Genomic DNA, 6,014 nt, shown 5'->3' on the forward strand with positions numbered 1-6,014 from the left:
TTTAATCGCGACTTTTAGGAAAGAAAGCTGTAAGTTGTTAAAAGTGTTATTATCGTATCGTTCATACCCATAGATATCCTGATGACAGTTCCAGATTAATTGGACCATTACGTCATCGGAGATTCCTCGGAGATTTCACCTCGGCTATAAGTGATATTGCAATAAGTTCGTGTGCAGTCGTTGTTGTCAGTTGTTGTGCTACAGATTGATCAGGTGATTTTGTGTCTATAGTCATAGTGAATCAACAAAGACTGCTTTGGAATGTGTACTACGTTGCGACTATAGTGGTAAGAAAACAGATAAATTTTCAAATGTTAGTGCTTAAGCGCTACACGAGTAGTCACGTGAGCCCCACCGGTCCACACATACCCGGATATCACCTAATCCGCAACTTTTTCTTTGCGGATTCGCCTTCCGTCCACACGTATTCCGTGTATCTTCTCAGGTCTTTTTTCGGAATTCTCATACAAATCGTTGTATTTTTGTTGGCTTTCCCTCACACTGAGTTTGAGGCGCCTGCATGCATGTGGAATCATGACAGGGACGAAGCTTTTCCAAACATATTCCTCGGAAACATTAAGTTTTTTTTGTTCGGTGGGGTTTTCATTAGCCTACGTGTAGGGGGAGGGTTTGGCTACACCTACACGTAGGCTAGGTATACATTTGCACTCTCGCAAGTCAAAATGCGAGGGCTTAGCAAGGGTATGGTGTCACTTCATCCAAAATTGAAAACGCCGTAGAGATATATACATACAGGAACCCATCACCCAGAGCCTACAACTCCCTACTGGGCCTATATCACTGCTTTTTTACAGACCGATCTACTTTTAGACCACCTTTTCCGAAATAAACAAAGGCAGTTCCGGTTCGTTGACCCTACGACGTCAGGTTAGTTTCTTCTAATTGGTCATCGGGCTTCTATGGGAGTCTCATTCGCGGGAAATTCAATCTAAAAATAAACTGCACTATTAAAACGCCGTGACACGAACACCATGGAGTTGTAGGCTCCTGGTATATGCGAATAAAAATATTAAAGTATTGAGAGTGTTAGCCTGCGTAACTGGCGGTTCTTTTTGGAGTGCGAGAAATTTCAAGCGGCGTAAGAAGGCTGGGGAAAACCGCTCAACAGAACCGCCAGCTACGCAAGCTATGTGAGTGTATTTGAACTGCACGAGAACAATTTGCACCTTCAAGCGCAATGAACGCAACTAGGTCAGTAAGCGAAAAGAAAGCTTGAAAATGGTGATCGTCCCTAAAATTTTATGTTTTTGTGTTGCGAACTCATCGTTTGTACTCAGTATTTCTTCGATTTGAAAAATAAAGCAAACCTTAAATAAGTTCAACCGAAGGACTACAAGAAGTGGGGTTATTCGAACTGTATGAGAATTTAGTGTTCAGCCTTGATATTTTATTATGACCGGGAACTGACAATGGCTCAATTCGCGTAGAATCTGGAAAAAAAAACCTCACAGGAAGAAAGCGAACCACAATGGCAATAAGGTTAGGCTTTTTCATTAAGAATTTTTTCCGCAAAAATATTTTCTCAGGTCTCAGGTCTTGGCCTCCCATACAAATCCCTATATTCCCTCACACTGAGCTTGGGGCTCCTGTGATTATAACAGGAGACGCTATTCATATGCACATTAAGTGGACGGGTATTTAGTGGATACATTTGATTAATTTTTCCGAAGCAATGGAGAATTTATGCTCAAAAATAGTATTTGGACAATGAAACTTTCATTGAACTGGCACGGCATTTAACAATAGAGTATTCACTGCCCTAAACTTAACATGGTATCACAGCACAGCCGTGTTCACATTAGGCCTCGATTATGATCGAATGATAATCGAATTAAATATGAAATGGTTTCACATCGACTAATTACAGTCCTGATTATAATTGGATTATAATCATTTCAAACAACCTCAAGGGGGTTGTTTGAAGTAATTAAATTGCGCAATTGAACAGAATCAGGGCTGTCAACTCTCCCGGATAATCCGGGAAACTCTAGATTTTGCACCGTATCTCTCGGTCTCAAGATTACGATCTGAAATCTCCCGGTTAATCGCTGAGGTTTGTCCTGTCTAGTGAGAATCGATTTTCACAACAATAAAATTTCAAATATTTTGTGTTGTTTGAGTTATTTTAACATCGATGATAACAATTCTTTTATTTATCTCCCTCGTAAACTCCGGTAAACTGTTCTTGCAAGCGTTGCTATTGACGGATTGTTATTTAAGCAATAATGTGATTGGTCCGAAATAAACAAATCAAATCAAATGTTGCAATGCCAATGACATCTTTTTCGTGCGTTTTTTGACTTTTGCCTAGGTTGTCTAAGGTGATGTGAGTGACAGTGTACTTTCTTTTTGCGTAAAGAACGTAATATGATGTCATTAGAAATGACGTCACAAGCGTTATGACGTCATCTATCATCCCATCCCTATCAATTCTCAATGTGTGAATACTTTGTGGGTTGACAGCCCTGCAAAATGGCGAACACGTGGTGGTATGATCAGACGCTACTTCTAATCGCTGTATAAAACGAAGATTTGGGTTTGTCTTCTATTCTCGGAAGATATCATTGGTCATTTTCAAGCATGGTAATGATAATCGTGGCAGCCACGTGATACAGTGCCATTTTGTATTACCCTGTGAGGTTACCCTGCCTATTGTATTTGAATTGTCGCAGATGTGAACAGAACCATAATAGGCAATTTTCACGATGGCGTCATTTGACTACAACTACCACAATTCAGTTTGTTTTTCTTTTCATATTTAAATTTTGTATTCCTAGTAGGGTAAAAACAACAATAGCTCTAATTAACACGAGAAAAGCGAAACCTGAAGGATTCTGGTACTTGTAGTCAAATGGCGTCATCATTCAAATGTCCTATTGAATAAAATTGAATGGAGTATGATAGCCTGAATTATCCCTCAGTTGATCATAATCAACGTTGAGTGTGTACACGGCTTTAGTTAGGAAATAATAATACACACACCATGTACATAAGTTTATCTATCGCATTATTCCATACAGAGCATGACTGGGAATTAGATTTTAGTGCTTTTTACATTCACTTGTAGAAACATTTCAGATTCATTTTCTCGCTAACTTGTCTGAATAGTGCCCATAGTACTCTTTTAGAGGAAGTCCCCAGACATTGACCATTGTGGCATTTTGATTAATTTTCACTTAGAACACCTCGAAGGCCATCATTGACCTCATCCACCTCGAGTATAGATGAGCCCTAATTGCCGTAAATTCAGGCAAGAAGCGCCTTTTTTTTTTGCCATTAACTTTGAAAGAACTTTCCTTTCAACAAGAGACTTAAAGGAGGGATAATTAGCGGTCTTCCTTGAATGATGTTGCATAGACAGATGGACAAGTCTACATTTAAGCTGTGGGAGGAAAGAATGGAATTGTGTGGCTTGAGATGAAGCACATATCTAAGGGTTTTCACATCGTCAAGGCCATTGGGTGCATCGTACATTTTTTTCAAGGAATTCTTCACCAGGGCTCCTTGTTTGTAGCTCCCTCGCCCCGGTAACAGTGCTTTGAGCAGTGGCAATGTGTCAATGAAGCCAATTGCAACAGTTTCAAATTCATCCAACAAATTAGCTTCCGATAAGGCTTTGATCAAAATTCGCGAATCAACCACTTTCCCATTATGGGCAACTAAAATGACTTTGCTCTTGACTGATTTTAGGAATTTAAGGAACTCCCTCAGGCATTCTGTTAGGCCTACTACTGACGGTTTTGGGCTACAACCGTCAGTTTGTTTGCTTGTGATGCTTGCTGGGAGATTCCGTGTCTAGGCAAGGCATATCTGTCAAATGTTACATGATCACCTAAACACTGCACTGCAGAAAGCTGGCATATTTCAGCACTATTCAGCCCGGGCAAATTAAAAAAAATGTTCTATTGGTTAACCTTTTTCTCCCTAACCTTGAGGCTAGAGGTTTGTGGCAAAAAAGTTGTGTCTTACATGCAAGGGAATCTTTATTAAGAGACAAAGGCCTGAGGATTATAAACAATAATTCCTGAGTTGGATACATTGAAAAGAAATCAGGAGAGCAAAACTCCCGACCACGAATGGAACTGCACAATTTTCCCAGTCCATTGCCAATGGAGGGTGCTTGGTTACTAGGGAAGTAGGTAATAAAAATTATTTTTATTTGCGGATGCTGTTAATTTTAAGTCAATTTTCTTTGAAAAGAAAATGCAAAAGAAGTAGCCAATAAAACTCTTCAACCTACCCCTCCACCTCTGATAATACACCTGTATTAGATTGATTTGAGTACATAGTTGTCTATAAAAGATGTTCCATGCTCAAACACGATAGGTGTTGAATTTTGGATCTCAGCTTCACCTAGGTGGGAAGGTGTTGGTGGAAAAAGTGGATTAGGAATCGCAGTTAAATCACCTTGACTTCCACTAAACTGGACACCACTCTGGTAGCTTCAAGAACTACTGCCAGGTCTGTCTCTGAAGTTCTAGCCTTCTTTCGAACTCTTCTGTTTCTTTTATTTTTGGGGGAGCATATTAACTTGAACCTTTTGTTGCGTCTTACAGGTGGAAAGTGAAATGATTAATAGGCAGAATTAGCACAGTAAGGGATTCAAACCTTTATGGAAGCATCTACTTTGTTAATGGGCAGCAAACCTTTAGAAGGGGTAACTGCATTAAGTGTTGATTTCCAGGTCTGCTTTGAGGTCATCCCCTTCAAGGTCCCTTCGATAAGGCAGTGATTGGTGCTTAAAGGTTGCTGTGTTCTTAATGCACTGGAACCATGTGCCACAGGAACTGTGGTTTCCAAAATACATGATTTTGCGTGACTTCACAGCCCATGCGAATGCCATCTGAGTTTCCTTTATTTTGAGTCAAAACGTAAGCAAAGATCAAAGCACCTCACCAGATACTCGATGGCAGTTTTGCTCAGTGACTTGTGGCTGTTTGACAATCTCGTAAGATGACCATGGAGAGCTTTCTTCATGGCATAACCAACATCTCACCAGACCGCCTCCATCTGTTGACTCACATAATCGTGGATATGAGAAATTGTGGTGGTATCTCCATCCATGATAATGTTGTCAACAGAGTTTTCCACAGGTTGCTTTTGTCCTCGTTTTGTAGATCTCCTTCACCTGCCAGGTCTTTTGTAAGACCCATAGAGGGCTCCATTGATTTGGCAGAGTCTTAAATATAAACAGTTGAACAGTTTTTTTTTTTGGAGGAAACAACATTTCAAATCCACATAGCGTTGGTATAGGAAGAAATGCTACAAATTGAGAACAGGACCAGTGTTGCGAGTTCGATGTTTTAAAGTGGTAGGTATAGTTTGCAGTCTAATCAGAACGCAGTGTCAGAACACAACGAAGTTGTTTATTTCACACGAACGCAGTAATTCCACTCCGGACTTCACAACAAGCACACGCTAGACTTGTTAACAATACTTCGACCTCCGTCGCTCTTGTATAAACACACGGCCTCTGCCTTGATATCCACGTAACCCCTCTTTTACACTTAACAAACACGACCTCTGTCACTCTTCAAAGCCTCCAAGCTTTACACGCGACCTTCGTCACACTTTGGTAAACACTACTGTAAAACTCCTCAAACATTCCTTGAGATAAAAACCATCTAAACACTACATCGATTCACTTATATACTTTACAGCGAAAGATTCTAGAACTTTCCGGCTATACCAAATAAAGTAATATTACAATAAGAAACTATTTACAGCAACATACGCAAACGGCTTAAAATAGAATTCCTAAATCACGAGGATACAGCACTAATTAAATAATCTAGAAAATTCGAGACGAAATTAGCATATTCGAATGTTCACAAATACTAGTCACGCAATAATTTTTCGTAACATAACCCCCTCTTGAGAAGAAATTTCCTAAATTTCTACTAACAACGAAAAATTAGTTAGATAGTACCAACTGAGGGGCAGTCCAGTGTCTCTTAAGTTATTCCTCTACTCTGCTTAGATAATCTGCTCCT

The 6,014-nt window shown here is 39.8% G+C and overlaps 1 pseudogene; it reads right to left on the minus strand.

Annotated features, from left to right (window-relative positions):
• Positions 1–4,687: 4,687 nt before the first annotated feature.
• On the minus strand, positions 4,688–5,186 carry LOC138009913 (uncharacterized; annotated as a pseudogene).
• Between the last annotated feature and the right edge of the window lie 828 nt (positions 5,187–6,014).

The sequence above is a fragment of the Montipora foliosa genome, chromosome 7 (assembly GCF_036669935.1).
Source record: "Montipora foliosa isolate CH-2021 chromosome 7, ASM3666993v2, whole genome shotgun sequence".
Lineage (NCBI taxonomy): Eukaryota > Metazoa > Cnidaria > Anthozoa > Scleractinia > Acroporidae > Montipora > Montipora foliosa.